Below are 20,054 nucleotides of genomic sequence, written 5' to 3'. Positions count from 1 at the left end.
GACGACGACGACGACGGTGGTGGTGGTGGTGGTGGTGATGATGATGATGATGGTGATGATGATGATGATGATGATGATGATGATGATGATGATGATGATGATGGTGGTGGTGGTGGTGGTGGTTGTGGTGGTGGTGATGATGAAGATGATGATGATGATGATTGTGATGATGATGATGATGATGATGATGGTGGTGGTGGTGGTGGTGTTGGTGGTGGTGGTGGTGATGATGAAGATGATGGTGATGATGATGACGCTCAAGCTCCCCAGTACCCTTAGAAACACAATGGTAACCATTACCAGCAATACACATTCCCAAATTTTCAAAAACAAACTACTAACAACGGCTGATTACCTTTATTCCAGGCTGACTTCCAGATCAGCTCTGAACAATATCAAGTTACATTTTAAATATCATATTGGTCGGTGTACGTAAATAGTCCTATACGATATCTTTATGTCAATTTAATGGTCTAAACTTTTACACACTAGGTATCAATACAAGTACACTATATACTTGACAAATCGTGCAGACAACGTTAGCGTGGGTCTACAATCAGAATCTTCTTAGCCAGACTCCATCAATTGGAAAAAGCCATTCATTAGGTACTCAGAAGGTATAAACGTTCATCTGTGTTGCCCTTGGGAGGACTAAGGGATAGATTGCACCATCACCATCGCTACAGAAGTAGCGCGAGGAAGTACCAAACACATTAGTATTCCATGTTGAAACCCTGGGGAGAAACGGTCTGACGAGAAAAGTACCGTGAGTCCCCTCCAAAGCAAACAATCTCACAAAATACCCACACAGTATGATCTTTTTAACAGTCAGCGTCCATTCGTTCCTATTTATCGTGGTTGTATGTCACAGTCATACTGTATTACCCATGGTACGATCCTACCGTGCACATTGAGATTGTATGTTACAGTCAAGCATCTCCCTTCACACATAGAGATCGTATGTCACAGTCAAGCATCTTCCTTCACACATTGAGATCGTATGTCACAGTCAAGCATCTCCCTTCACACATTGAGATCGTATGTAACAATCAAGCATCTCCCTTCACACATTGAGATCGGATGTCACAGTCAAGCATCTCCCTTCACACATTGAGATCGGACGTCACAGTCAAGCATCTCCCTTCACACATTGAGATCGTATGTCACAGTCAAGCATCTCCCTTCACACATTGAGATCGGATGTCACTGTCAATCATCTCCCTTCACACACTGAGATTGTATGTCACAGTCGGCACCTCCCTTCACATATTGAGATCGTATGTCACAATCAAGCATCTCCCTTCACACATTGAGATCGTATATCATAGTCTAGCATCTCCCTTCACACATTGAGATCGTATGTCACAATCAAGCATCTCCCTTCACACATTGAGATCGGATGTCACAGTCAATCATCTCCCTTCACACACTGAGATGGTATGTCACAGTCAGGCATCTCCCTTCACACATTGAGATCGTATGTCACAATCAAGCATCTCCTTCAAACAGTGAGATCGTATGTCACCGTCTAGCATCTCCCTTCACACATTGATATCGTATGTCACAGTCTAGCATCTCCCTTCACACACTGAGATCGTATGTCACAGTCAAGCATCTCCCTTCACACATTGATATCGTATGTCACAGTCAAGCATCTCCCTTCACACACTGAGATCGTATGTCACAGTCAAGCATCTCCCTTCACACATTGATATCGTATGTCACAGTCTAGCATCTCCCTTTACACACTGAGATCGTATGTCACAGTCTAGCATCTCCCTTCACACATTGATATCGTATGTCACAGTCTAGCATCTCCCTTCACACATTGATATATTATGTCACAGTCTAACATCTCCCTTCACACTGAGATCGTATGTTACTGTCAAGCATCTCCCTTCACACATTGATATCGTATGTCACAGTCTAGCATCTCCCTTCACACATTGATATCGTATGTCACAGTCTAGCATCTCCCTTCACACACTGAGATTGTATGTCACAGTCTAGCATCTCCCTTCACACATTGATATCGTATGTCACAGTCTAGCATCTCCCTTCACACATTGATATCGTATGTCACAGTCTAGCATCTCCCTTCACACATTGAGATCGTATGTCACAGTCTAGCATCTCCCTTCACACATTGATATCGTATGTCACAGTCTAGCATCTCCCTTCACACATTGATATCGTATGTCACAGTCTAGCATCTCCCTTCACACACTGAGATTGTATGTCACAGTCTAGCATCTCCCTTCACACATTGATATCGTATGTCACAGTCTAGCATCTCCCTTCACACATTGATATCGTATGTCACAGTCTAGCATCTCCCTTCACACACTGAGATTGTATGTCACAGTCTAGCATCTCCCTTCACACATTGAGATCGTATGTCACAGTCTAGCATCTCCCTTCACACATTGATATCGTATGTCACAGTCAAGCATCTCCGTTCACACACAGTAAGATCCTGCGTTGCAATTAAGGACCTCAACTCATATACAGAGAAATCGTATGTTTCAGCCAAGAAGCGTCGTTCATACATACAAACTGAGATAGTAGGTTACATTCAGGCTCCTCCCTTCACACAATGAGATCGGTTGTTACAGTCAAGTGCCACACGTACAATGAGATCGTATGTTTCAATCAAGCACCTCTCTTCACCTCTTCACGCACATAGCATCGTATGTTTCAGTCAAGCAACCCACCCACACCCCTGTCTGCTAAAGGCACGGTAGATTACGCAATTTTGACTGTATGGTGAGCACATGTTTGTTTGACGCCACATTCAGCAGTAGCTGTACGGCGCGGTGCTTAAACAGTTGGTCGGGCCACACAATCTAGTGATTGACGCTATGAGATATGATGACTGTGCATGAAACCACCGAACCACTTCTAACCTGAAAACTCCATCAGGGTGACCTGTCTCAGCAGCAGAAACACTTCTACAAAGTTTATGCGTGTATTGACACCACCCTCTCTGAGCTCACCTTGTCCAAGAGTTCCAGTGTTCCAGGACGCTAGAAATGACATCAACCATTTTAGTCATTTCTTGTTGAGTGACTTTTTGAGATCTGTCCTTCAACGATTTTGATAAAACAGCATGATACGGACAAATGTTCACCTAATTTGCATATTCTAGTGATCTGGTTCTGTGAGTTCAGTGATGATAACTAAAAATCAATCACATTACGAGAAAAACCGGAGAAACATTACAGCGAGTTGGAACATGAAGCTTTGGAACATTAGATTCAAACAACTGTTAATGTAAACAATCCACTTCAAAAGACTACGCACCCATGGGATGAATTCGTTATTTTCCCCCAATCGCCTTGCTAAGGATAATGAATATAAATTGTAAAATGGCAAGTCCTTTACGGTTTTGACCCGGAAATATGGCGAGATTACTATTTCAAATGGAAAGGTTTGAGAGCAAAAGATACAACCATCACCTCCTTCAGATTGCCTTTCAAATTAGTATCAACGGATTACTGGTAATAAATTACAACCTCCCTTCACATTACCGGATGGGTTCAACAAGTAGTAAAGATATTTGGCTTGCTTGTACCGATTTCGGAAATGAGGGAACACATTTTTTAGCATGCTTCATTAGGTATCTATGGTAACAAATTGTATTTCGCCTGATTTCTGGCCGTGTGCGAATTTCAAATGCGACCATAAAGGATTGTAGCAGAGCAATTTCATCTGCAGTCGGAGAGATGCTATGTGCTAGATGAGATTTACGCAGAGGCCCTCCGACTGATAGCTGCTCCACAGAAATCTGGCAAAGTTGCCACCTCGTTACAAGAAAAAATCTAATATGTGATGCTCGGGTTTGAGTCAATCAACTTCAGTAGGACACTGGCTTCGACTGTGCAGTTGGTGCTGTGTGCGATGATGTATTTAAATTCCCTACACTATTCTGTCTGAGATTGGTATTCACATGATATCACTCAGACTTACTGGCGAATGTCATTGACAGTCTCTAACGTGAAGGCTAAGTAAAGCATCTTGTAAACAAATTGAAACGTTCCACAGACGAAAACACATGCAACTCGATGTTCAATCTGTACTGCTCGGCACAAAAGGACGTACGCCTAGAAATTGGATGTCACAAATAAGTACAAATGTTGTCTGAGCGTTAAATTGTTGAAAACAGTCGCTGAAGTACAACAAACCTAATTTACAAAAAAAATATATATATATCAACTCTGTCGTACCCATGTTGAAAACATCACCATGAAATACTAGCCACCATTTCCTTTTGGTTTCATGTTTTATCATGGATGTAAGGTTTCATTATCTATATTTCTATGACACTGCATTATCAGCATATGAACCCAGCACAGCGTTTTTTCTTGCTGTAGCATGACTGTTCATTTGCACGAAAGGTGGAACATGATTTTCAAGGATGGGTACGTCACTGAACTACCATTGACAACAATGGGTCGTGTTTGTTTGGCGGAGTTGGGGAACGCGGGTAACGTGTTCTAGGTCCTCCAGGTCCTTTCATGGCCGGTGTGGTTGACACGTGGACCCATCTGTGAACAGTACACCGCCACAGCTGTGCTTGACACGAGGACTCATCTGTGAACAATACACCGCCCCAGCTGTGCTTGACACGAGGACTCATTTGTGAACAGTACACCGCCCCAGCTGTGCTTGACACGAGGACTCATCTGTGAACAGTACACCGCCCCAGCTGTGCTTGACATGAGGACTCATCTGTGAACAGTACACCGCCCCAGCTGTGCTTGACACGAGGACTCATCTGTGAACAGTACACCGCCCCAGTTGTGCTTGACACGAGGACTCATCTGTGAACAGTACACCGCCACAGCTGTGCTTGACATGAGGACTCATCTGTGAACAGTACATCGCCCAAGCTGTGCTTGACACGTGGACTCATCTGTGAACAGTAGACCGCCCCAGCTGTGCTTGACACGAGGACTCATCTGTGAACAGTACACCGCCCCAGCTGTGCTTGACACGTGGACTCATCTGTGAACAGTACACCGCCCCAGCTGTGGTTGACACGTGGACTCATATGTGAACAGTACACCGTCCCAGCTGTGCTTGACACGTGGACTCATCTGTGAACAGTACACCGCCCCAGCTGTGCTTGACACGAGGACTCATCTGTGAACAGTACACTGTCACATACCTATCCCCTGAGCTCCAGAAGTTGTCTACACCTAGCCAGGCGGTCCGGACAGTGATGCTCCCAGCAACATTTGTCGTATCGCTGGACGTAGGAGGCGAATGGCACCATTGTTGTGCCCGCTGTTGTACTATAATAAATGACATGTAAAATACATTTCTCACCGCTAATAGCTGCCAAATTACTCACTCACTCGCCCTGTCTACTAATTGGTAATCGGGATTGACCGAGTTGTTAATGTACGAATTACGTAGAAATACAACCTGAAGGTGACACCCTGTTAACGTGGCGTTACACGCGGACTACTGGTCCCAGCTATTCGGCGGTGCAAGGTGAGAGCGTGCCCTGCTGTAGATAAGGCCTCCAAACAGATGATGTTATGTTTCGATGAATATCAAATTGTTAGGCAACATCGTTTGCCGCCATATCTGTTCGGCACATCCGTGGCAACTTGCCGCGGAATTTCAGCAAGTCAAGCATTGCGTAGGCGTTATTTACAGTTACAAATAGTGTTATATGTGCACTTGTTCGTTAATAACAAATATGTATTCTCACATTGATGAACTACGTGTATTAATAAAATGATCTTAACTGACCCCGGAAAATCGAAAGTGTGTACGGTGCGTGAACATGTCCATGTGATTTGTGAAACCCGACCTTCAAATCAAAATGTCTTGTTGAGGTATGTATTATTCATTCAAGCGTCTATGAAGCAGTCTTTTCTGAACACCAGATACAAGGAAACCCTGTTCTTATCATGAGTCAGACAAATATTATAATAATCATTTCAGTCCAGACATATACAAACCTTGGGTTAACTTCAGCTTCAGAGGGTTACAAGAACTGTTCATCTTAAGATATATAATAAATGCTTTGTTGGTGTTGGGTAAGTCCACCTGAGGATGTAAATGGTATATGGGGGTATAATTTCTCGGGCTTCATATTCGTCTTGTCTCTTCTGACGAGTTCTGCAAGGAAGTGAGTAATCTGCTTTCAGTCCGAATTGACCATTATTTCCAATACATGGCGTTGTATCAGCTGGAAGGCCTGAAGGGACACAGAACACAGACGTTTATAAATTTCTTGCAACCAACTACCAGGGATGTCGGTGGCGACATACCTTGAAACATGACCATCTGAAATGTGATCCGTGCACCTAAGGGGAAACAACTCGAAATGTGAACCACAGGTGTGCCTCTCACAGTTAATTGTTTGTTACGTATCTTAGAAGTGCCGTACTCAAGAAAAGCGATGTATTCTTCCTTGCTGGGCCCCAACACTGTTCAATCCAAAGGGCTATATTAGAGTACGTTACTGCATCAGGCAAATATGGTAGGCACTAAGCATATGTCGTTCATAAGAAACATTAAACCAGATATATGTATTGCTTTTAAATCGTTTTAACATTTCTTTTTTCTGTTTGATTATCTACCTTTTTATTGAACAAGCATCTAGTTTTATGTGTTTGTCTTTTGTTTTGTCTATCCAATGTTGTTATCCAAAACAAAAACTATTTGTTTGATGTTATAATATATCTCTCTAAGCAGACGATCCTGTAATTTCATCAAAATATATAAATATAATGAATACACTTTTATGTATTGTAACTTAAGTCATGTGCAGTATGCCTACTTACATTGTGATAGTTGAACTTCAGCTGATGTGTTGGGCGCCATTAGACCCTACTTCTAGTCCAAGTCGCCCTAAAATTATACCACCACGTATTACAGTGCTCATGTAGAACTTCATCACCTAACCTTCTCACACGATCCATAAAAATACGAACATATACAGTATATATTACAGACATCTCTGCATTGTGAAATGACGCCCCAACGGCGATGTTGCCCCCCATGCTTTATACAAGAACACCCCCACCTGTTATTTATTACTCTCTCTAAGTAGGTCATTAATTAAGAAAGTGCTGTTGCAGACTGTGTCGCGAGTTGATGCAGTCAACGTCATTAGGCTTATACGCTATTGTAAGCGAATCTTTTTCAATCCTCTAATGCTGTTTCTGTGTCCTTATATCTTATACTACTGTTTTATACACAACGTCTGCTCGAAAAAGTTTGTTATGCTTTTCGTCTATTTCCGGGTGCCATTGCGAATCAGACATATATATCATTATTTTCTGTCGACTTTGAAGTTTTATGGTTTTTCTTACGGTCTATACGAAATCAGCAAAATTCGATTCAGAGCATTTAATGAATGAATGAAAGTTTCAAAGTGATTACCCAACTAAGAGCTCATTACCGCTAATACACAATACCATGTGGGTGTGCTGGAGAATTGGACAGCTATCAAAACTCAATTGAAATTTCCCTTTCTAATGGACAGGCAATCAACCTGTCATAGCCTGTGACAGATCAAGTGATAAACGTGGCCAATTCAGATTATAGCTACAATACCTGCCCCGACTCCGGCTTCGTCTCGACTGGGTTTTGTTGTCAGATTGGTTAAGCCGCATTTATGTGGTCCTTGGGTAAGCGAGCGTGGTGTCAGATCGAAAGCGCCTTTTACAGGGGGTAATTACCCACGGGAGGTGATCCGCCGTGAAGTCCTAACAGGCGTCTTAAAGGGGAGATTCACACAGAAACGAAACAAGTGACTTTCTGTTATCTGACAAAACATAATCTGAACAGGACGTGACTTCAATCAAAGAGCAAAAGAGAAAAAAGTTGTTTTCGCATTTTAGGTAAATTATGTGTTATTATACGCATATCGGAAATTGTTCGTTTTTATTCTTAAAATGTGTTTCAGATGTAAAATGAGTTAAGTGCATATTATTCAGACCTGTAGCTTCCTTTATTTTTTACCGATATTAAAACAATATGGTGCTGTCATTTATTGTGTGACGATCGTTTCCAGTTTGACATGAGAAAGTACAGTGCTGTCACTTCCGAGAGACAAGGCGTCCTCCCAAGGACATCTAATCCATACACTTTATTTATGCATTTGCAAACTGAATACTTGTTAAGGAACCTTAAAAATAAGAATAAAATACGTACTTGATAGTTAAGGAACAACGGTTATTGTAAGGGCAATTTGACTTCATTTGCACCGAGTTTGTGTATTTAACTGTTACATATTTAACAAATTTAAATACAAACAATTACAATTTAAACTATTACATTCAATTATTCCATGTAATGAATATTTGGAAAAAAATAACATAAAAGAAAGTGATGTTTGTGAAACATGTGGTCATGTAGATACTGTTAGACATTATGTGTTTATTGTCCAAATGTTTGGGTTTTTTGGTTACACATTTTCAAATGGATAAAAACAAAATGTAAGTAACACTGTATATGATAGTTACAGAGATATTCCACTTTATGGTCTAAAGACTGAGTTGAAAGACAGTGAAATAATCAATTTTGTAGTTTCATAAGCCAAGTTTATAGTATACCGATGCAGGGTAACAAAAACAAGTTGTAATTTTAGGAAGTATGAAAGTGAGTTGAAAATACAATATACAATATTTAAAAAAAATCAAACACATATTATTAACACAGGCCTCAGAAAAAGAAACAAATATTGGATGTTTGAAATATATGATCCATGTAATCATCTGCCCTAGTAAGCAAACACGTGGCTTCAAATAGGAATATGCAAAATCGTGTAATTTTAAATGGTATGCAAACTAAAAACAAACAGCAGGATATTAATTGTCCTTAAGTTTTTCGTTTATTATCCGTGGTGAAGTAGCCCATATGTGTAAAATGGTTTGCTCGCAACGTCAAAGGTAAGACTTCGTTTGAACACGAGCTGAAAAGGTAAGTGTTTCAATAAGACATGACGCTTCGAGCTAATGCAACTTACGTTATTTGGTAATGGTGTTGAAAACCTGTATAAAGCATCTCCCTGGTCAGATTCTCACTCACTTACTCACTCACTCACTCACTCACTCACTCACTCACTCACTCACTCACTCACTCACTCACTCACTCACTCACTCACTCACTCACTCACTCACTCACTCACTCACTCACTCACCCACCCACTCACTCCCCACTCACTCACTCACTCCACTCACTCACACACTCAACCACCCACCACCACCCACTCACCACTCACCACTCCACCCACTCACTCACTCCACTCACTCACTCACTCACTCACTCACTCCACTCACTCACTCACTCACTCACTCACTCACTCCACTCACTCACCCACCCTCACTCACTCACTCCACTCACTCACTCCACTCACCCACTCACTCACCCACCCACCCACCACACACCACACACTCACTCACTCACCCACCCACTCACTCACTCACTGTACAAGAATACCCGTTTTCTTCGTCAATGAACATTCCTATGATTACAAATACGTTCGATACATCATTGTGTTATTTCCGTGATAAGATATTATACTAGTTATTTGATACAGACTGAGCGAGGGACACAGACATTACGCCGCTTTTAGCATTAAACCCGGTATAGCACGTAGTATACAACACTATAAATTGCCACAGAATTTACCCCCATCGGAAATAGAACACGTGCCTTAGACATGAAGGCACAATTCGTTAACTATTCAACTGCACCCTCAACCCACGAAACTGCAGTTCAGGAAGCATGGTACACATTTTCAGTCTCCGCTAGTTTCTGGCAAATACATCATACAGCGATCAGGGCAAATTTGTGGCTTATTTCTTCAACAGATCTTGTCAAAAACGGATGCAGCTGGTTCTCACTTCTTTTCGAACGTTGCTTAGTTAATTAAGCCGCTGATAGGTTTCTTTTAATTTGATGGATGTCTAGACTGGCTGAAGAATGACGCACAGGGTCATAAAACAATTTCACCGAGGTTTCGTTCAGACCGGTTTTATTTCAGTGGCTCTTCACTGAATCAATCCCGAGCTTTTTAATTGATAAAAGTGATATAAAAATACCCCCGAGTCCCTAGGGGTATAACTCGACCCGTTTCCCCATGGTAAAGGTCTTATATCGCCTGTCCCCCTAACAGCTCTTAGTGTAATTGTAAGACAGTAAAGACATTTACATAACTGTAGGAACAGCGGCGCTGGTAGGTGCTGATTGCACTCGTCTTTTACCGAGCTGTGCTGAGTGCACATCTGTGTAGCTCTCACGGCTGTTAAGGCGGCAGCTCCTGAGGGGATGTTGGAGGATTTGATACACTGCTCGGATTAACAGTTCAGGTAGGGATGCGAGGTCAGAACATAGGGGACTAATTAACACCCTACCCTCTCTCTCCTCTCTCCATCACTCCTATCTCTGACCCTCTCGACAGTCCTTCCTCCCCATCTCTCCCTATCCACCTCCACGTTTTATGACACTGGTACGGTTAATAATTTGCCGTGACAAAAGGTTTAAAAGTCCCCCTTGAACCAGCAAAATAGAACACAGACAAGTCTAAAATATTTAGTAATATATTGAACAAACAATGAGCAAGCTACAATGAATGACAATACAGATCTCTAGTACAATGCAATTGAGTCACAAATCTAAAATATTTGGTCACAAATATAAGATATCAACTCACCAGAGTCTTGACATTTACAGTGAGAGCAGATGTACTGATTGAAGGTTGTTTACAATGACAACAGTTGAATATAGACGAACAGCACGGTCAGTGTTGAATGTTGAACAACCTGACGATGGCAGACAGATGTGTATAACTCCAGTTATATGAAAAGTATCGTCGCACTAGGCAGCAACAAGCCTTTATAATATAGTTCTTACACAGTTCTTGAGCAATCTAACAAAGCTAGGCTTCATCATTATTCTCCCGGAACGATATGGAATCATGTGGAACACACGGCATGATGAAACCCCTAAATAAGCAAGATGGCCAAGGGAGACAACTCTGAAGCGCCATCGAAAAGGCGTGCCGCTAAAAATACTATTGCCATTGAACATATATGATGCGAGATACGAGCCAAAACCCACACTCAAAACTTTAAACATTGTGACCTAAAATAACTATCACTTAATCAGTGTGATATTACAAATGACACAATTAAAATCACTCTCGTAACAACACACACAAGACCCGTGAAGGTCCGGGTTAGAATTAACCTTAAGTAACCCATGCTTATCGTAAGAGTCGATTAACGGGATCGGGTGGTCAGGCTCGATGGCTAGGTTGACATCGGTTCCCAATTGCGCAGATCGATGCTCATGCTTTTGATCACTGGAATGTCTGGTCCAGACTCGATTATTTACAGACCGCGGCCACATAGCTGGAATATTGCTGAGCACGGCGTAAAACTGAACTCACTCACTCACTTATGACACACATACATGTAGGTACCATGTGTGTCTCTGGCTTGTGTCCACCCATACCGCTTAATTGTTGCCTATTAGGTAGGGGTAGGGCTCCTTTGATACATCTCCACAAATACCATGAACAGCCAGAAACAATTATCAGAATGAATGTTTGAAATGGAAAGTTGATACACATCCAAAGCGCTCTTGTATAAGGTCAACGTTATTCAAAAATTTACTTCGCATAGTCTTCCTTCGCTTATATTTTTTTTCGAAACGTTTGTTTCTGGAATCTCAGCCCACAGCGTCTGACGTAAAGACACAACCGATACTAATCAGCTTCAGTTTTAATTGTGTTTTCAAAACCTTTTTTTCTGGAATATTATACCAAGAGAGCCAAGAGCCTACAATACAGCGAGGAAACCAAGTAGGAATCTGGTCTATACCATCAGATCTCACAGATAATTGATTTATTTGTTTCAAAGACCTTCTTTGGATGTTATACTAAGAAAGATAACACGGTAACGTTCGTGTTAGTATGCTACATGTTTGACTTCGATTCGACGTACACCCTATCACAAGTTGAAACGTGAAACAAGTCTGAACATACACCCGAAGAACCATATTCTACACGCACATGAGCCTGTAATTGTTTCTTGACAGCATGCCCACAAACAGTACGCCCAATACTTTAATGAATTTCAGGCGTCTTTAATATAAAGATACTTCCAGACTTATTTCCGGAAAGCAATGAATCACATCGTGTCCTAAACATTATCTTTCGTGGTCGCGGACATGAATCTACCTGCAAGCAGCCTCCCTAGACACCTCAGACATATTGACAGATTGTTTGTGTTGAGCTTCCCATCATCACACGGTGACCCGCAGCAGACACATTACTGTTAAACAGTCCTTGCTGGATGCTGGTAAACTTCCTATTCAATCAGAAAATACCCCGGAACCATAGTTTGCATTTACAACCATATTGTCCCATCATGACAGCTCCGCGGTTAATAAATGTCATCCCGCACTTTAACCATAACAATCCCGCACTTAGAAACGAGTCCCGCACCTTCTGATGATTGGGTTACGGAATAGTAAATTTTGGTCGTATCTGCTTGGAGGAGTTTGATCACGTGTAGATGTGTACATTTCCCACAAAAATGTCTTTACATTCGGTCGGTGTGGGTCATAAGGCTGTTGTGTGGTAATGGCGGCTGTCCCGATGTCCTAACGTTGTTAGACGTCGTCAAATAACGTATTTCTGTCAAGTTGCTCGGTTCTGGTAATCGACATATGCGCCCGTAGCGCCCGTGCACTAAGAAATCCGATTTCTAACCGATGCAGAATTCTATCAAACAAAAAGGATCTGAATTGTGGTCTGTCAGCGTGATTCGCTGTCGGCATATCGATTTTCTTTGGACAATTCAGGTCTGCGATAGACTGTATCTGTAATATGTTTCTGGCATAAAACAACGTTCAGTCATACTTATTCCAGTTACTTATTTTCGAACGTGTATCTTGAAGGTTGCCCGTTTACTGGTCTGTGTACCGATAATATTTTAATTATTCATATCGACGCTTAGCAACTATACAGTATACAATACATAGCACCTGCCAGTTATACATATTGTACATACATAGTCTTCTCAGTATGTACTGTGTCTATACAATATGCAGCAACAACAAGCATTCTACAGTGTAAATACTGGATCTTCGCGATACGATATTGCTTGTAGTAGTACATACTACTTACTCGGTCTAAGCTTTAAATAGCACCGACTGGCATTATACAAGTGTATTTACTGTGTCTAAACAATACGTAGCACCGACTTGTATTATACAAGTGTATTGACTGTGTCTTAACACGATATAATACCGAATGGTATTATACAAGTGTATTTACAGTGTCATAACAAAATATAGTACCGACTGGTATTATACAAGTGCATTTACTGTGTCTAACCTATATGTAGCACCGACTTGTATTATACAAGTGTATTGATTGTGTCTTAACAGTACACCAGAAGAACCGTATTCTACACGCACATGAGCCTGTAATAGTTTCTTGACAGCGTGCCCACAAACATTACGCCCAATGCTTTAATTAATTTCAGGCGTCTTTAATATAAAGATACTTCCAGACTTATTTCCGGACTGGCATTATACAAGTGTATTTACTGTGTCTAAACTATATGTAGCACCGACTTGTATTATACAAGTGTATTGACTGTGTCTTAACAGTACACCAGAAGAACCGTATTCTACACGCACATGAGCCTGTAATAGTTTCTTGACATCGTGCCCACAAACATTACGCCCAATGCTTTAATTAATTTCAGGCGTCTTTAATATAAAGATACTTCCAGACTTATTTCCGGACTGGCATTATACAAGTGTATTTACTGTGTCTAAACAATATGTAGCACCGACTTGTATTATACAAGTGTATTGACTGTGTCTCATCACGATATAGTACCGAATGGTATTATAGAAGTGTATTTACTGTGTCCAAACAATATGTAGCACCGACTGGTATTATACAAGTGTATTGATTGTGTCTCATCACGATATAGTACCGAATGGTATTATAGAAGTGTATTTACTGTGTCCAAACAATATGTAGCACCGACTTGTATTATACAAGTGTATTGACTGTGTCTCATCACGATATAGTACCGAATGGTATTATAGAAGTGTATTTACTGTGTCCAAACAATATGTAGCACCGACTGGTATTATACAAGTGTATTTACTGTGTCTTAACAAGATATAGTACCGAATGGCATTATACAAGTGTATGTACTGTGTCTAAACAGTATGTAGCATCGACTGGTATTATACAAGTGTATTTACTGTGTCTAAACAATATGTAACACCGACTGGTATTATACAAGTGTATTTACTTATCTTAACAAGATATAGTACCGAATGGTATTATACAAGTGTATTTACTGTGTCTTAACAAAATATAGAACCGACTGGTATTATACAAGTGTATTTACTGTGTCTAAACTATATGTAGCATCGACTGGTATTATACAGGTGTATTTACTGTGTCTTGACATGATATAGTACCGAATGGTATTATACAGTTGTATTTACTGTGCGTAAAATATATGTAGCATCGAATGGTATTATACAAGTGTATTTACTGTGTCTTGACATGATATAGTACCGAATGGTATTATACAATTGTATTTACTGTGTCTAAACTATATGTAGCATCGAATGGTATTATACAAGTGTATTTCTGTATCTTAACAAAATATAGTACCGAATGGTATTATACAATTGTATTTACTGTGTCTAAACTATATGTAGCATCGAATGGTATTATACAAGTGTATTTACTGTGTCTTGACAAGATATAGTACCGAATGGTATTATACAAGTGTATTTACTATGTCTTAACAATATGTAGCATCGACTGGTATTATACAAGTGTATTTACTGTGTCTAAACAATATGTAACATCGACTTGTATTATACAAGTGTATTTACTGTGTCTTAACGAAATATAGTACCGACTGGTATTATACAAGTGTAGTTACTGTATCTTAACAAGATATAGTACCGAATGGTATTTTACAAGTGTATTTACTGTGTCTTAACAAAATATAATACCGACTGGTATTATACATTTGTATTGTCGATGTCTAAACTATATGTAGCATCGACTGGTATTATACAAGTGTATTTACTGTATCTTAACAAAATATAGTACCGAATGGTATTATACAATTGTATTTACTGTGTCTAAACTATATGTAGCATCGACTGGTATTATACAAGTGTATTTACTGTGTCTTGACATGATATAGTACCGAATGGTATTATACAATTGTATTTACTGTGCGTAAAATATATGTAGCATCGAATGGTATTATACAAGTGTACTTACTGTGTCTTGACAAGATATAGTACCGAATGGTATTATACAATTGTATTTACTATGTCTAAACAATATGTATCACCGAATGGTATTATACAAGAGAGTGTATTTACTGTGTCTAAACAGTATGTAGCACCGACTGGTATTATACAATTGTATTTACTGTGTCTTAACAATTGCCCTTAAGATAAATTTGTCTGTGACTGCCAAACGGCTGATTGCTTCGAAAGTTTAGAGTTATCGTAAACAATAAGCATAAAAAGAGTAATAAAATTGTTGCCGTAATTTCTTATTTGTTGTGTCAATAAATATATCCCCCCAAACCCCCACCCATCCCTAAAAAGAAGAAGAAAACGAAAAACGAAAAGTGTCTGAATTTCACTTGTCATTTAACAAAACCTCAATTTCGATATTTGTTATCATAAACTTAGCCATCCCGAGTTATCTCCATTTATGACCGGTCAGGAAAAGTAATTACGAAATATTTTGCGTCTCATTCTGCCGACGATTGAATCTTGTTGTTTAAAGATAAGCTAAATAAAAACATATTAGGGGTAATAAATTTGTCATATAGGCTGTTTTGAAAGGGTGTACGGGACTGTAAGACCCTTGTAAATTCCGTATTTCCTGAGGCGCACCCGAAGGAAATACGGAATTTACAAGGTTCTTACAGTCCCGTACACCCTTTCAAACACTGTGTAACTAATAGTATTTACTGTACGTAGCATCGACTGGAATCAAATAATAAAATAATAATACAATCTGTAGCATCGGCTAGTATTTTACACTGTGATTGCGGCGAATATAACAAGCAACTTTATCATCGACAAGCATTGCTCCAGTTAGCATTAGTTGTATAATTACTTATAGTTTTCTGCCATAAACAACTCGGCGAGTCGCTGGGAGATTACACCAGCCGTACCTACTACTGAGTTTGACTCATTGTAGTGTAAATGGATCTCCTGTATGCTATCACAGACCGTGCTGTGATATACATAGATGGATATGGTGTAACAAGAGCTGTCCCTTCTGCAGCATCAGGGGAGGCTATTGATTAAAGATATCAGCTCTGCTATTCATAATATATCTACTTCCTACTTCGGTGCTAAACTCAGCACAAACACGCAAGTATCATGTTTACATCCACATCAGACACGGGAACCCTTCTCGAATTGACAGAAACTCAAGAGTATGCTATTTTGAAAATAAAATACATCAACATTTAATGTCTTTTTCACGTTTTGGCCTGTTATAGAATATGTTTTAACGAATACCGCAGTAGTTGCAAGAATTTGAGTTCAGAAGTTTATCCGATAAGTATCAGATGCCTGTTAGTGATTGATTAAGTGGTTGATTAATTGATTGATTGATTGGTTGAGTGGTTGGTTGAGTGGTTGGTTGGGTGGTTGGGTGTTGGTTGGTTGGCTGGCTGGCTGGCTGGTGGGTTGGTAGGTGAGTGAGTGAGTGAGTGAGTGAGTGAGTGAGTGAGTGGGTTTTTGGTGAGTGAGTGACTGAGTGACTGAGTGAGTATTGAGTGTCGAATATTGAGTATCCAACATTCGCACAGCGATGTGTTATCATTTAATGTGCATTGCAAATATTTACGTAGGCATTTCACCCCACACCTCGTTTGATCAACCAGAAATGGCTAAATGTCAGCATACACCTCCTCAGATGGTATCTTAGTTGACGTGGAGTCAGCTCCAGGCACAAGTCTTCCATCACTTCCCAGCACTCCTGAGATGTTGAAATACTATATACGATAGGTTATCCCGGTCTCGTAAGAATATCCCTGCCATTCAGTATTCAAAATGTCACCCTCCGTAACTTCATAAGCATCATCTGTGAACGTATCACCTGCATCCTCAACATCAAAAGATGCTCTGGACATTAAAATCCAATATTGATTATCTTTAAAAATATATATTACTGAAAGAGACCCGTGTGTCGTAAGCTTTCGCTTCTGAAACTGATGGGTGATCTGATGCAGGCGCCTTTATAAGGAGGATGAGAGTGCTATGAGAGGATATACCTGTCGTCATTCGAACTCCATCGCTATAATCTTTCAGTTTGGGGGTTCTACATTTTCTCATGGTTAAAGACCTGTAAATTGTGGATCAACGTTACGACAGGGTCTGGTTCACACGCTCGATCACCTTTCAGGGTCAACTTTCACGTATACGGGTCAAAGGGCACATATATCTGTATTGGAAGCAAGGATCACTAGTGCGAACATTGATCTGCATTGGGTAGTGCGAACATGGATCTGCATTGTGTAGTGCGGACATTGATCTGCATTGTGTAGTGCGGACATTGATCTGCACTGGGTAGTGCGAACATGGATCTGCATTGTGCAGTGCGGACATTGGTCTGCATTGTGTAGTGCGGACATTGATCTGCACTGGGTAGTGCGGACATTGATCTGCACTGGGTAGTGCGGACATTGATGTGGATTGGGTAGTGCGGACATTGATGTGAATTATGTAGTGCGGACATTGATCCGCACTGGGTAGTGCGGACATTGATCTGCATTGGGTAGTGCGGACATTGATCTGCACTGGGTAGTGTGGATATTGATCTGCAATTGGTAGTGCGGACATTGATCTGCACTGGGTAGTGGGGATATTGATCTGGATTGGGTAGTGGGGATATTGATCAGCAATGGGTACTTGCCACATTGGCCTTTTATTGTGTAGTGGGGACATTGACCTTCATTTGGTGGTAGGGTCAATGACCTTTAGTGTTCGGGACAATAACATAAATGTGGGGACTTTCCATGTCTGGGCGGAACTTTCCTTTATTGCACCAGGATACAATTATCTTACGTTAGATGCGATCTCCGACTACATCCCCTGGAGCAAGAACGGCAAAAACGTCTTCTGCTTCCCGAGCTCATGTCACACCAATTGAAAAAAATCCAAATGGATTAAATACAGTTCACTCACGCACTTGACAAAGTAGTTCTGAAATGTACACGCGGCCGCTAATACAGACATTTGAGTCATTTTTTCACGTTTTTCACCAAATACTCCGCGCGTCCTCTCCACCCACATATACCCTTGTTATTAGTGTTACCCGTGAAAGTCCGGGTTAGAATTAACCTTCAGTAACCCATGCTTATCGTAAGAGGCGACTAACGGGATTGGGTGGTCAGGCTCGCTGACTTGGTTGACACATGCCATTGGTTCCCAATTGCGCAGATCGATGCTCATGCAGTTGATCAATGGATTGTCTGGTCCAGACTCGATTATTTATAGACCGCCGCCATATAGCTGGAATATTGCTGAATGCGGCATAAAACTCAACTCATTCACTCACCCATAGTTAAGCGTGTGCCTCCGTCGACCAAGAAAACGTTGCTTACGCTGTTCTGCAGCTGCCAAATGATTGAGCGTGTTGTAGATTTACATTCACATCACGTTGGCTGTACCACAGTTAGATTAGGTGTGGATGTCCAGTCGCTCATTGAGCCGCACGTAGTCCGACTGGAGGATAGCAGATTCGCTAATTAGTGGTCACTTACTGGCTATCGTGAAATGCATATTTATGGACAGTCCCGACGAAATAGAGCTCCTCGCTGACCGATTGCAGACGTTGATATAACTGCCATTCGGATGTTTCAGAAATGATGACGATTGCATTATTAACGAAATTGTAGTGGTGGTAGTAGTGAGTGTAGTAGTAGTAGTAGTAGTAGTAGTAGTAGTAGTAGTAGTAGTAGTAGTAGTAGTAGTAGCTGAATTTAACGTAGTGGCGATGGTGGCGACACAGTGGTTTGTTCCGTTGTTGCTTAACGCCGCACTCAGCAATATTCCAGCTATATTGCGGCTACCTGTAAAAATCGAGTCTGGACAAGGCAATCCAGTGATTAACAGCATGACCATCGATCTACGCAATTAGGATACGATGACATGTGTCAACCAAGTCAGCGAGCCTGACCCACCGATCCCGTTGGTGGCATCTTACAAGTATGGGTTACTGAAGATCAATTCTAACCCGGATCTTCACGAACAGTTGTGGAAGTAGTTGCAGTTGCAGCAGTTAAAGTAGTAGTTACTGCAGCTGTGGTTAAAGCGGTGATCACTTGCGTTCGAGTTCCGATACAGATACAACGTGGGGAACACCTCTCAGTTCTCCGCCATTTGCCAATACCACCGAGGGAATCAACTTACAGCATTTAGACCCTAATGTCCCTCCGTGGAGGCCGAACGTCCCTATTTGCACGACGTAAAGTGGTATTCAGTACTTTAATATGACTAGATGAAGAGTAATATGAACAAGGCGTAGAGATTGGCATTGATTCTATGGCCGTCATGTTCTCTATTCACCAGTTCCGTCACCTATCACCCTCCTCAAGACATTTGACCACTCGGGAGTCTCAGCGGTCAGATGGCTCAACTCGACGGCCCATCACGCTTGCCGGCCATTGTCATGCCTTCAGTATGTCAGGCAGCTTTAACCCGCAGTCACGTGGTCGCAAGCAAGAGCTGATTGGCTGGAGCGTTCATTTACTAATTGCTTTACCGTTATTAGCATCAGTTGTGTAGCGTGAGGTAGACAGCTTCTGTACCCTGTACTTCACACTAAACGTCTGAAGTAGACTACTCATCTCATGTGGTAAAGTAGTCTTACTGGGTTGGTAGGGTAGCCTTGTGGCTAAAGCGTTCGCTCGTTACACTAAAGACCCTGGTTTGGTTCCAGACGTTTGTACAATGTTTAAAATATATGTCTGTTGTCTCAAGCTGTAATATTT

The 20,054-nt window shown here is 41.0% G+C and overlaps 1 protein-coding gene across 2 annotated transcripts in view; it reads left to right on the top strand.

The window, feature by feature from the left end:
- The window catches only part of LOC124284370 (receptor-type guanylate cyclase gcy-28-like), a 257,160-nt gene that overhangs the window by 196,676 nt on the left and 40,430 nt on the right, over positions 1 to 20,054 (top strand). The window lies entirely within an intron of this gene.

Source organism: Haliotis rubra, unplaced genomic scaffold (genome assembly GCF_003918875.1).
Source record: "Haliotis rubra isolate DU_JTF1 unplaced genomic scaffold, ASM391887v1 Scf335, whole genome shotgun sequence".
Classification (NCBI taxonomy): Eukaryota; Metazoa; Mollusca; class Gastropoda; order Lepetellida; family Haliotidae; genus Haliotis; species Haliotis rubra.
This window is presented reverse-complemented; position numbering and strand designations above follow the sequence as displayed.